Source organism: Microtus pennsylvanicus, chromosome 20 (assembly GCF_037038515.1).
Source record: "Microtus pennsylvanicus isolate mMicPen1 chromosome 20, mMicPen1.hap1, whole genome shotgun sequence".
Classification (NCBI taxonomy): domain Eukaryota; kingdom Metazoa; phylum Chordata; class Mammalia; order Rodentia; family Cricetidae; genus Microtus; species Microtus pennsylvanicus.
The window spans coordinates 15,126,312-15,140,634 of record NC_134598.1 but is presented as its reverse complement, the minus strand read 5'-3'; the positions used below and the strand labels follow the sequence as shown (position 1 = coordinate 15,140,634).

The following is a 14,323-nucleotide window of genomic DNA, read 5'->3' as shown; positions in this document are numbered from 1 at the left end:
ACATGCTGACATGTATGGTGTTGACTATGAGGAACTCAACAAAGCTGATCAGGTAACAGCATCATGGTCTTTATCCATAAGAATTGTTAACCAAAAAAAACTTGTTTTGTTTATCCTGTTCATTCTAAAATATCAGCATCATGTATGTTATTATAGCAACACAGATTACACAATGATCCTCAGGTTTTTGTCAGTTCCTGCGAGTTTCTTCCTGCTCTCTGCATCTGGCCTCTGGCCTCTAGCCACTTCCCTCGTGTCATGGCCCCGAAATGGCAATCTGCGCTTCTGCCTCAGTCCAAGAAATCCAAATCGGCTCTCAGAAACTGGAGGACAAGTCTGTCTCTCCCGGCCTGCCTAAGGGAGAAAAAGAACAGCAAGAAGCAATTGAACACATTGACGAAGTACAAAATGAAATAGATAGACTTAATGAACAAGCAAGTGAGGAAATACTAAAAGTAGAACAAAAATATAACAAACTCCGCCAACCGTTTTTTCAGAAGAGGTCAGAATTGGTCGCTAAAATCCCAGATTTTTGGGTAACCACATTTGTCAACCATCCACAAGTGTCTGCACTGCTTGGGGAGGAAGACGAAGAGGCTCTGCGTTATTTAAGCAGAGTTGAAGTAACAGAATTTGAAGACATTAAATCAGGTTACAGAATAGATTTTTATTTTGATGAAAATCCCTACTTCGAAAATAAGGTTCTCTCCAAAGAATTTCATCTGAATGAGAGGGGTGACCCATCCTCAAAGTCCACTGAAATCAAATGGAAATCTGGAAAGGATTTGACAAAACGCTCGAGTCAAACATAGAACAAGGCCAGCAGGAAGAGACAACACGAAGAGCCAGAGAGCTTCTTTACCTGGTTTACTGACCACTCTGATGCAGGTGCAGATGAGTTAGGAGAAGTCATCAAACATGACATTTGGCCAAACCCCTTGCAGTACTATTTGGTTCTTGATATGGACGATGATGAGGGAGAGGCAGAAGATGATGATGATGATGATGAAGAAGAAGAAGGCTTGGAAGATATTGATGAAGAAGGAGATGAAGGTGAAGAAGATGAAGATGATGATGAAGGGGAAGAAGGAGAGGAGGATGAAGGCGAGGATGACTAGCACAGAAGACTGATGGATTCCGACTCTCTTTTTTATTTTCTTTTTCTTTTTTAAATTTCCCCAGTCCCTGGGAGCAAGTTGCAGTCATTGCCCTCCCGTCCCCAATCCCTCTTGTGCTCAGTCTCCCTGTTTCTGAGGTCTTGCTTCTCAATACCACGGTTCTCAACTTATTTTTTGGGGAAATGTCTTGAGCAAAATACAATGGGAAAAGAATCTCCACTACTCTGTTCTACATTCGTTTTTATCTTTTCTTGTCTTGAACTGTGGATTCAACACCACCACCACCGTGCTCTGTAAGAAAAAAGAAAAGCCCTCCAGCCCCTTTGGCTCTGCTGGAGGCTGGAGGGCGATAGGCCCCTGTGTAGTAGTGCATAATATTCCAGCTTTTTTCCTTTCTCTGTATATTGGGCTCAGAGATGACACGGTGTCTATGTGAATACAGACAGTTAGCATTTACCAACATGTATCTGTCTACTTTCTCTTGTTTAATAAAAAGAATAAAAAAGGAAAAGGGGGGGTTAGAAGGTCAGCAAGGGTGGGTTTGAGGTGCCTGGGGGGGGGGTAAGTGGGCATTGTGACAACATGACTTCTCCTTTGGCATGTTTAATTGTGATGTTTAACAGACATCCTTGCAGTTTAAGATGACACTTTTAAAATAAAATTCTCTCCTAATGAAAAAAAATATTTATTTGTATTTACTTCTATATTTTGCTTTTGCATCCCTACTGCAGCTTTTCCTCCCTCTTCTTCCCTTTTCTCCCAGATTCTCCCTCTCCCCTAATTCACTCCTCCCCCATTTCTTTTCAGAAAAGTTTCAGTATCCCATAGATTTCATCCAGCTATGGTGTATAAAGTTACAGTGAGACAAGGCACCTCTTTTCCTACTAAGGACAGAGAAGGCAACTGGTAAGAAAAAAGTGTCCCCAAAGCAGTCAACAGAGTTAGAGATAGCCCCTCTTCCTACTGATAGGAATTCCACCAAAAGACCACCTGTATAGTAGACATTTATATCTTCTCTATGTGTGGGCATAGAGTAAAAGGAAAATGTTAACGTATGTGTGATATGTGTGTCACTAACTACAATGCCAATTTTATGTCCTCTCTTACCAGAAAAGATGCCTAGTGTATACTCTGCCTGAACACGTCATGACTAATTTCTTTGCTGATGGGTGTGCTACTTCTATGTGTCTTCAGTTGCAAGTCTTATACTTAAGAAAATGACCTGAAATTCAGGTTGTTGTAGCTCATGCTTTGCAAGATTCCTAGTCTTGCTGAGAATAGAATGCTTTTCTCTTAGTTATTTTACTTCTTCAGCATCAGGCTAAGCACCACAAACTGTTTCTAACTCAAATGTCAGGTTTCACTGTATTGCCTGAAGTCTACATTAAAATGACTATAAGGTTAACTGTGTATGACTTTGGAGTAAATGTTATAATAAACTTACTGCATAACCACAGATGACAGGAGAATCAAATGGAACAGTGATATTCATAAATAGGATTTTTTTTTCTTTTACCAAAGTTACTAACTCCCAAATTGTATTTATTAGTCCTTATCTAGAGCTGGTTGTCTCAAATACTTCTGATGGAAAATGAATCTGAATATCTTTAAAATATATATAAGTTAGGACCTTAATGTTATTTACTTTGTTTCCATAAAAATTGTGGTATAAAGCACAAGACTTTCCCTAAAGCAAAACTGATAAATGTCTCTCTTTTGGTGTTCATCATTTTACCTTTGTGATTTCTAGATAATACCATGTTATTTCTAGAACAAAAGCACTAGGTTTATTATATGTTGTCTGCAGTGACTTTTATATTATAATGACTTTGAGGTGGAAAGATTTCCATTTTAACTTCTAAGAAATGTTCTGCAATTCCTAAAAACTATTTGATTAAAATATTTTTAGTATATAACATTAAAGACAAGACTGAAGCAGTTATATGTCAATCAGGGTGCTAGGTACTATGTCTGAGTTTGGACTGTGTTATCATTGCTTCTTATCATTGATTATGATGTAAAACTAGGTCCACATATATATTTCAAATCAGGATTAAAGATATGTGATTTGCATATGAAGTGTCTGTTGTATGTTGTCAAGAGCACAATAACACAGGTTAAGTTAAAGAGAAAAAATGATTTCAGATTATGACTCTCAAGATACAAGGTCTATATTGCATAATGGCATTCTTTCTGGCAGTATCCCAAAGTAGTATTAAATGTCATTGAGCAAAAGACAGGAAGCATAAGTGGGTATGTAGGGCTTCTTTACCCTTAGTTTCTTATAAAGCCATCAGAATTCAGTCTTCCAGAATCTATTCTAATGCCCTTATTTAATGTAAATCACCTCTTAAAGACCTCACCTCTGAACATCATAGATTAAATTTGCACCCCTTCAAGCATTATAGTGGCACTTAAATCTAATTAAGTCTTTTTCGGAGGTGTACTTAAGTAATAGCCAAACCACAGCCATTTATCATGACACAGATATGTCATGCAATCAGTCAGGAATCAGAAGCTGAAGAATCACATCTTCAAGGTCAACTTGGGCTATACAGTGAGCTCTAGGCAAGCCCAAAGAGGATAGCTGTTTCAAAACTATAAAGCAAAACAGTTTAAAAATTAAGTTTCAGTGACATTTCTTGCATACCTCCATGGTTGCTGAAAGAGTTAGATTTTTATCAACAATGAAGTAATGGCAGTTGTGTGACATGCTATGTCAAGCTCTATAGATGATTTATTCAGTTCAATTTGGTTGAAAGGCTTCTAAGAGAGGGATGAAAAATTTCAGAAGAATAGAAAAACTGGACAATGATAAATGACAACTTGCTTCTATCTTGTTACAATCCTTAGTAACTCTCAATTATATTTCAAAAGAAGGCAGAAATAATACAGATAACTCAAGCATCCTCATTCAAAATATGTATTACTTCATTTTAACACACCTAGAATGAGAGCCCATTCTCTGATGTACAGACCTTGATTTTTACCTTATCTTCAGTAATATTGCATATGTCAATCAAATGGACAATTTTGGCAGTTCTTTAGATTAATATATTGTAAAAATTAAATGAACATTTAAAATATGTGATATATATATATATATATATATATGCTGAGTAATTATCTACTGTTCAGTGAACTCCAAGTTTGATCCCAACACATACTCATTCACACATGTAGCACACATGTATGAATGCATGTGCTTGCGTATGCACACACGCTCACACACACATACATACACACACACACTACACACACTTAAAGAAAGAGAGTCCATGGATTTGAGAGAAAGCATGGTGGTGTATATTAGAGAATTTGGAAGGAAGAAAGGGAAGGAGAAAAGAGTTGTTAATATTAGGATGTCAATACGTTAAAAAAAAGATTAAACACAAAAACACAGAAACAAATAAACATTAAACATTAGCATGTGCCTCTAATACCAGTACTATTAGGTAGATATTAGGGTTCAGGTGAAAGAAGAGTGATAACATGTTTTGCACATAGAAGAAACTATGCAGTTTAGCAAAGACCAACTGTTAACCCCATCACTAGGTACTTTCTGAAACTGAGATTTGTAAAAAGAAGAGGCTTGCTTAGTCCATATCTGTTTTCATTAATTTTGTTTGCTCTTGTGTTCTTGTTTATATTCAACACAAATCAATAATACAGATTTGGATACCATATTATGGCGAGTGATATATAATTTTGTCTCATTCCCCTGATACACAGTGAAAAGTATTTAATATCTGCAATCCAGTTCATCCAGCAAAGTTGTTGGAGAACTCTTGATGTCAGCAGCTTCTTTGTCCATGTGTCAAATTTCGTGCAGAAGCTGTAATTCTGAATTTGCACATTTCTATTGATGTCAGGAAAAGATAGCAAGCTGTATCTAAATTGTCTCATTTTGTTTCTTCTACATGTTCATACAGTTTTAGAAATGTACGCATCGTGTGTTTTGTCTGTTATTTTTCTTGAGAAATTTGAACAAGAAAAATTAGTTTGCATCCAAAAAGTTGAGATTGTAGGCAAAAAAAAACTTTGAGAAATATGAGATGGAGTCACATCACATAGAAAAGTTTCAAATTTTCCTTTGTTTTCATCAGATATTTTTTTAAAAAGCTTTCTTTAATTGGTTCAATTGTTCATGCCTTGTTTTAGGGATCCATGTTGCTCAAACTTCATTGGTACAACATCTCTGGTCCTCTGGCTATTAAAATCTTTGATCCATATTTTTTCCGCCATGATCCCCAAGGAATAGATGCAGGAACTGTGATATAGATATAAAGGTGGGGCTTGGAGCTCAAGTCATTTATGCCTGCATATCGACTACTGGTGTCTTTCTGAAACCATTTCTGTTGCAAAATGGAGCTTCTTTGATAAGAGGTGAGGTATACACTTGTCTGGAAATAAGGGTTAGTATTTATAATGCAGTTGAAAGTTAGGCTAGTTTAATGTAGCGACAGTTGTCAGTTTTCCCCATGGGATCCATAGCATTATCAACCATGGGTAGTTAGCTGAGTTTGAAGACCTTCCATAATTCCTTCTTGGTGTCTTGACCTATTTATTCTCAGATTCTTGGCATCATTGCCAGTACCATCTATGATTTCCTTCTCGTGGAGTGGGTCTAATTCCAGTAAAAATGTGATTGGTTACTTCCTTATATTTAGCCACTATTGGACCACTGGACATACTTTATAGCCCAGTCTTTAGTATAACTCACAAAGCTTCTAGGTGAATGAGGTTGAAGTTTATTATTCTACTCCGAAAGTGAGTGAACAGTACCTTTTCAGAACACAGTCCATGAATGAAGCATTGTGAGGAGATCTCTGAGAGTGTCCAAGAGAACTCCAGGTAAAAAAAGAGTCTTGTAACCGTTGTTCCTCCATAGTCAGGATTTATTTTTGGAACGTTCTTTCATGTCTCTTCCAGGTATAGCAGGAGTGGCTTTTGCTTTAGATTAGCTATCATTTTATCCATTATCATTGAGAGTGATGTTTCCAAGCATGAGTCATTTTCATGACTCATGTGACCACATGTCATGTGACCTTGCCCTAGCAAATGTATACTACTTGGATTCAGGTGAACTTTGCTCACATGACCTTGGTGAGCCCTCTGAATGCCCTCAGAATGTAAATTGTTTGATGCAATGAATAAAACTGACTATCTCATGAGATTTTAATTAGCCTTATTTTGGGGCTCAACTCTGCCAGCTTCATGCTGCCAAATACAGCAGTAACACTATCTAATAGGGGTAAATCTTCCAGTTGAGTACATGATAGATTTACCCATGTTATGCCATAAGTATGTAGTATCTTCAGCAATAGGATTTTGTTATCAAGTTGTGAATGGAAACCAATATCATTAGAAAGAGCATATCTTTTTGAGGATCTGTTGCACCTCAATCATCCAGAACATATTGTTCTGCCCATGTATCAGTGTTTCTCTCAGTGTTCATCAGAGAAGTTTCGTCTTTATGAAGAGGATTATTAACATAATGATGCATTACAGGATAACAAGCAGAGAGTGGGAGACTTTGGTGTGCTAGCTTTAAATGAGATGTCTTTATCACATCCCTCCTAGCTGGGCTCAGGAATCTGTGTAGAAGAAGGGATGGGAAGATTGTAAGAGCCAGAGATGATGAGTTATTTTAAGAAAATAACATTTGCAGACAAAAATAAGGCTGATGCACATATGAACTTACGGGAACTGTGATAGCATACACAAGACTTGTAAAAGCTTTCAAATTTAGACAAAATCCCATCAGAGAAGAGCAGAAGTAGCCACAAAGCCCATCCCCTAGGTAAGAAGTTGGGGAGAAGGAAATTCAATTTTCTTTAGTGGAATGACATGGAGTTCATCAACAGCAAGCACTCCAGGCTGGCCTCAGTGTCAGAAGAAGTGGGCCAAGGCGATTCAGAATCAATAGCTTTACTTTTTGTTTTGTTTTGTCAAATTAATTTATTTTCCCTTATAATCACAGTTTCCCCTCTCTCGTCTCCTCCCTTCCCTCCCCCATCCTCCCCTCCATCACCCACACCCCTAATCCGTTCCTCTGTTTCTGCTCAGAAAGGAGCAGGCCTCCCATGTTCCTATTTTTTCTGTTTTTTCTGTTTTTAAGAGAAGCATTGTGTCAGATGAGTAGGGAAGAGGGGAGAAACTGAAAGAATGTGTGTGATGAGATAGGGTATGATAAAAATATACTGTATAATGCCTGAAATTCTCAAAGAGTAAATAAATCTAAGAAAAAGCCCTTGCTTGAAACCCTCAGATCCATTTATAAAATCAGTGACATTTTCTCATATGTCACTCACTTTACCTCATTTTTTATCCAGAACAAACAAATTAAAGTACCGTTTTTTTCAAAATTATGATTATTTGAAAATTATAAGTAACAGGCCATTTCTTAAGACAAATGCAGTTGACTACATAATACACTTTGTATTCTTTTAGCTTCTGAATTTTACCTTTGATAAACCTGATATTGAAGGACAAAATTAATTGCCCAAAATTTAGTAATATATCCAGGATTTTATTAAAACGTAAATATGTTAAGTCACTTTTTTGTTTCGTATAATGATTTTTTAAATGATAAGTTTTGTGTTTAAAGAAGGCAAATAGTATAGATTTTAGAAATGCTCTTACCCACAACAGCTCATACACCACCATGGCCAGTGCAGTTCAGCAGAGCGGGAACATTAATTAACATTGATAATCTGACCTGAATATATCAAGGTCATCTAATATACAAAATATAACTTAAGGTTCATTTTTCTCTGTTTTTTTCCCTTGGGTTTTAAGAACATATAATGATAAGTATATGGTAATACATTGAATAACGCAGAGTATTTTCATGGCCTAATATCTCCATTGTTCATTGTTCATTATATCTCCACCATTCAATCCCTGAGCACTATCTTCATGTTCAACAAACTTGTCTCGTTATACTTTTCTTTTCCAGGCTGTTGTACACACGGAATTCCAGAATACTTGGGGTTTTATTATTGGTGTGTGTGTGTGTGTGTGTGTTCTTTTGTGTGTGTGTTATGTATGAGGGTGTACATGCATGACACTGTGTACATGTGGAAATCAGAGGCCACATTTGTAGAGCAGGTTCTCTCTCTCTCTCTCTACTTTGACGTGGACCTCTGGGCATGAAACCCTGGTTGTTAGGCTTGCGTCTTAAGCATCTTCATCTTCTAAAACTTCATATCAGCCTGAGTTTTTTTCCTTTTTTAAAAAAAATTGACTCCTTCCACCTAGCAATATGTGATTCAATGTAGTCTTGGGATTTGGTGCCTCGTATTATTGCAGTTAAATGATAAATCATTGCCTGGATCTATTACACTTACCTGAAGAGCCATTTTTTTGTATTCACATTTCAACAGGTGTGATGTTACCTATATAACTTTAATGTCTTTAGTTTTATGCTATCAAAATATATATCATAAAATATTTTGTACTTTAAATATCCATGAGAATTTAAGGCAGTAGAAAGTTTAAACTTGTCTATTATCTTAGAAGTTAGCATATTATCATTTAAATGTTGATGCTGATGCTTTTAATATTCTTTTTTATACTTGTAATAAACATATATTACAAAATTATGAAGAGTTTAGACATGCATGGGAATTTAATATACTGGAAAGAGCTCAACTTCTGTGTAATATTTGAAGATAACCTGTCATTTTAATTTGATGCTTCTAATTACTTTATTTTGCAAAGTGAACTAGATATGGATCATTAAAATATATAGGTTAGGCATGTAATGTAGTGGAAAGAGCTCAAAGTTCTGTGTAATGTGAAAATGGACCAGAATTATGCAGAAAAAGAAGAATAATTGTTGTCCTTTAATTTGACCACAGAAAGAGCAATGTTTCTCGATTTCTTAAACACATTATATTATGGTTAATTGTCACATATTGTAATCACTATACAAACTTCCATAATGTCACAATTACCACATTAAACATCAATCAGGCAGCATAAGCTTTGTTTTTTAACTTTCAAATGTGCAGTACTTATCAAATATTAAACATTAAATATATTGCTAAATAAATGTCCTATAAATAGCAGAATATCCCTGCACATGCGAGTTTGTACTTTACATATCTTTTTATATTTTGATTCTGAGACAAATGGTAAAGGACCATTGCACATATACTCTATTAATATTAGGTCCAGATGCGCTAGGATTCATCCTTAGATTAAAGAAATAACAACCAAGAGATCGCATATTCCTTACATATGTGAACCAGGCAACATTAGAAAATGTTCTTTTCCTATATTTTAGACAAAAAGTCCTCACATCACTCATTGATCTTGAATCTTATGTTCTAGTCTGATCTCTTGGAGGAATTAATTGTTGTTTAGCTTGTTCTTGTCTAACTTTTTCAAGATAAGGTGATAGCAACTATTACATTTTTAATGATCAGTGAAATTAGTCTTACATATTTCCTGAGGTTTATAAAACAGAGATAGTGATTAGAAAAGGCATTCAAACTTATAAATATAAGTACAGATAAACTAATGATTGATTGATAGGTAGATAGACAGACAGTCTAGAAATATGGTCATCAGGCCAGCTGCAAGTTTCACTCTGATCTTGCTCACTCATATATATTTTGTTGCAGTCTCAAATAATAAATGGATATCATCTTTAGTCAATAGTTGAAAATTGAGGATTTTCAATTTCAGCCTCTGGTGTCACACAGTAGAATGCCCCAAACTAATTCTGACTAAGAACTATGATTATAATAGAGTAATTGCCTAATCAAGGGCTTTTTACTGGGTGTGCTTTCTCTGTCTAATGTGCTTCATATATTTTATAGCATTTAATAAAGTTTGACCACATTATTTTGGAGTACACAAATCTTTATTAAAAGCATGCACTGTAGCTGGACACACTGTCAGTGTTGGTCTTCCCCATGATGCTCTTGGGCTTAAAGCTCTCCTCTTAGTTGCAGAGGAAGATCTGCCCTTCTTCCCTGCACTCCAGCTATACTTGGTCATCTACACCTTCAGTGGTTGGTAGTCAGATTTCCAAGGATATCAGCAACAAGTAATTCAGATGAACTGGCACCTGATGTCCACAGGATGGCAAATAAATTTTCTTCTTCAAACCCATTTATGCCTCTCAGGAAGTCAATGCTTTCATACAGGGCTTGTCAGATGTCTTGAAGGTGCCATGTCTTCAGCAGGTCCCTGAGGTACAAGATCTGTTGGATGAGTCACTCTTCTTAATGTGTCTGATAGATGTACATGTACAGAGAGGGTAGCTTATGTGGGCTAGTTTGAAGAGGTTTTCCAGGAGGGTCTGGGAAGTGACTGTGGTCTGATAGAAGGCTGGGTTGGACTGGTTCAGTTTCAGGACAGCCAGGTTGGCCTCTAGATCGTAGGCATTCTCTTGGTCCCATGTCTCCACCTACCCCAGGGTAACCGGGTTCTTAGGACTGTACCTTTTGACACCCTTGAGCAACTTGCCCATGTTCACTTCCATCTCCTCAGACACCATTTTTGCCTTCCACTGCTCCAGCTGCACTGGTAACACCAGGCCTGAGAAAAATCAGCATGCTCTCAGTTTTTGTCTGATTTTACTTCTATTCACAGTGTTCGCTGGGTTCATGACTATCTGTCAATCAGTGTATGGCTCTCTCTACAACCTTATATTTCATAAACATTGCCAAAACACTTTTATATAGCTTTTGTTTGTTTTTCTCTGTTTCCTCTATCATTTCAAAATTAGATACCTTTGAAATGTAGTACATCTCAATAATTGCACACTTGTTAATGAAACTAGATTTCCAAAAGTTAGTTTTTCACTTGACGTTTAACAAAAAAAAGTGCATTTCCATGTAACTTTAAAATAAGTATGTTAAATACACTATAAATCAAGACCTTTATTTTCTTCTATTTGGAAGCCAATTTTATTTATTATTTTTAACAATCCAATCCTGAATGTAGTTTACAAGATTACATTAGCAATAATATGTGCAGAATTTTCTTATATGTAGAATTGCATTGATAATCCAGTCTTTAGATATGCTCTAGTTTGTATCTGTTAAGCGTCACAAATGAATCGTTGCATTGTCCTGCTTTCAATGGTGTTTTCTTGTATTGTCTTTGTTGGAACAGAGTGAACATTTTTAATGTTTCCAACAGAAAACTAAGAGATAATCAATTCATGGTAATTGACATTGTGTCTTGATTTTGAAAATTATTTTAGAACAAATATATATATATATATATATATATATATATATATATATATATCACTGCTGTCTGATAATATAGCTCTTGCTTGCTCACTGAATAGAGAAAAGGATAAGACAAGAAGATGGAGCATTTGAGGCCATGATATCTATGTAGTAAGAACATACTTCAAAAGGAAATAAAATAGTTGATTATGTATTACTCACTGCTGTTACTAAGATCTATTCATAATTATATTATCATAATATATTACACTAACATTTATTATAAAATTTACATAAGTAAATATTGTGAACATTTACTTGTAATTATATTATTTACTTCCTCCATCTAAAACAAAGTTTTAACTTTCAAAAAATTTTAACTTTTATAATAATGTCTCTTTTCTCTAATGGTTCTCTGTTTAGAAGTAAAAAGTTTATTTATCCTTCATAATCAAGTTTAATTGTTTGCTCTAAATGAAACATAATAGACTGCTTTTTCATTGATTTCCCATTAGGCCCTTTACATACATTTTACATTGCATATTTTGATAATGTCTTATATGTTTGTACTTTTTATCCATAACATGCTAATCATTATCAAAAAGTGTTCTGCGGGGAGGAGTAAAATTGATTGATTTGTTCAATGACAAGTAAAAATTTTCCACCTCTGCCTTGTTAGTATTCTTTTCTTCACATAAAGGCAAAACTTTCTGTGAAACTAAATTGAACAAAAAACATTGAAACTGTGTTTGTTTATTTATATGAAAAGGAAGATATTTTAAATATTGAGTCTTTTCCATATGTGCAACTGAAATAGTCTCTCATTAATATTCTAATGAAAGATCTTTTTCCTCATAGATTGATGAATAATTATTAAAATAAGACTATAAGGAGAAAATTAAATGGGTAATATACTGCATAGTATTATTATTGGAGTTTTTTTAAAAAGCTTATATAATAATGGAACAAATTAAATTATTAGCAGTGCATGATGGTGCATTCTTACAATCCAAGTACTCAAGAGACTAAGGAAGATTTTATGTGTCACAGTTAGTAAGAGCTGCATTTTAGTCTTTGTTTAAAAAATTAATTAATTAAGCTACTTAAATCATTATTTTATAATGATATTATTTTCTTAAAAAGAAAATTTATTCTTATTTAACCATACAGCTTCTTCCTTGTCAAAGGTTAGGTCACACATCTACAAAGTCTGACGTTTCTTTTCATGTTGGAATTTTTGAAGAGCTACTTGCTAGATTCCCATGAGTGATGCATTATTAAGATGTAACTGACACTCTCCAAGGACAAGTAAAAATGAAATGCTATAGATTATAGTTGTAAGGGATATAGCTTTAATTATTTATTATTATGATGAAACTCAGCATTTCTATCTTTAAATCACAGAGCAACTGAACATACAGAACTTTCCCAGTGGACGTCAGTTTAATTCCCTCAAATGGTTTGTAAATGTAAAGGCAATAAAACGGTGTTGGTTCTATTATAATGTATTTTAATAAACTGGGTGTTACCAGATGTGAATTAGCGCTTGTAGTTATCGTGTACTATCGGTTTTAAAAAGAAATATAGGTTGAAGATAGAGTTCCATGGCATAGCATTTATTCAGACATACTGAAAATAGATTCCAAGACAAGTAAACACAGTATTTGAATTTTACTTATCCAATTTTTATAATATAGTTTTGTAAATGTAAGCCTGACTACAATTTTTCCTTAAGCATTACTACAATTTTTCCTAAGTACAACTCTATTCGCCATAAGATAGCCTATATTAAATTATTAATTTCACATTTAATGTTGAGAAAATACAGATTTAGTGTTATATTTATTGATTTACATGGTCACTTAGTTAATGTAATACAATATCAGTGGTTTAGAACACAACTAAATAAGTTACCCATTTTGTAATGTTGATTTGGCCATTTATGACATTTATTCTCACTGATAAATAACTTCCTGATTATTAATGTTGTTTTCTTTTTTAATCTTACAACTTTGATGAATTCTTTTTCAGCTCCAGTTCATTTATACCTGTCTGTCAATCTGTCTATTTATCTATCCATCTATCTATCATTTATTTATCACCTATTTATCTGTATGTTTATCTATCTATCTATCTGTCTGTCTGTCTATCTATCTATGTATCTATGTATCTATCTATGTATCTAGCTATCTATCTATCTATCATCTATCTTCATGCCATTCTGACACAGTGATGATTGACTTCTACCTTTCCAATATGAAGACTATTTATTCCATTCTCTGCCCTGATAACAGAATCACTGTTATGGAGCTAGAGGGAAATGGTGAAGCTAAGCATCTTTGTTTTGTAACAGAAAATTGTCTCATTTACTTCTGTATTCCTGTGATAAGGTACCATGACAAAGAAACCTTGGAGAAGAAGGAATTTACTTGGTAGCACACAGTTTCAAAGGTGTAAAGTCTATTGCCACTGAGGCTGGAAGCATGGGAGCTGACAATCGGACATGTCCCTGGAGCATTAGCTGAGAGCTTACATCTTAACCTACAGTCACCAGATACAGAGAGTTACTAGGATTCACATGAGATTCTGAAACCTTAGTACTTACTCACAGCGACACAACAACTCTACCAAGGCTACACCTCTTAATGCTGTCTGAACAGTTTCACCAACTGGGAATCAAACATTCAAGTATGGGGCCTTTCTCATTCAAGTTACCAAAATCATAATGAGAATATTTACTAATTCCCCCTTTAACTAAGAAATTTAAGGTTTTCTTTTAATCACAGCCTTGGTAGTACTGAAGAACTTTGTTTTTGTAGCATGTCTTTCTTGGTTTTTATCAATAAAGGATATTGATTTTATTAACTACCTTTCTTGAATTATAGAGATAATCATGTTTTGTCTCTCAATGTATTAATATTACTTATAAAATTCATGGATTGTCCTTGGGATGTATACCAACTTGATCGAGATAAATAATGTTTTATGTGTACTGTTGGATTAGGTTTG

The 14,323-nt window shown here is 34.7% G+C and overlaps 2 pseudogenes; one reads left to right on the top strand and one right to left on the bottom strand.

The window, feature by feature from the left end:
- Window positions 1-258: 258 nt before the first annotated feature.
- On the top strand, window positions 259-1,118 carry LOC142838720 (protein SET-like; annotated as a pseudogene).
- Window positions 1,119-9,996: 8,878 nt separating this feature from the next.
- Window positions 9,997-10,632, bottom strand: LOC142839035 (eukaryotic translation initiation factor 3 subunit K pseudogene; annotated as a pseudogene).
- Between the last annotated feature and the right edge of the window lie 3,691 nt (window positions 10,633-14,323).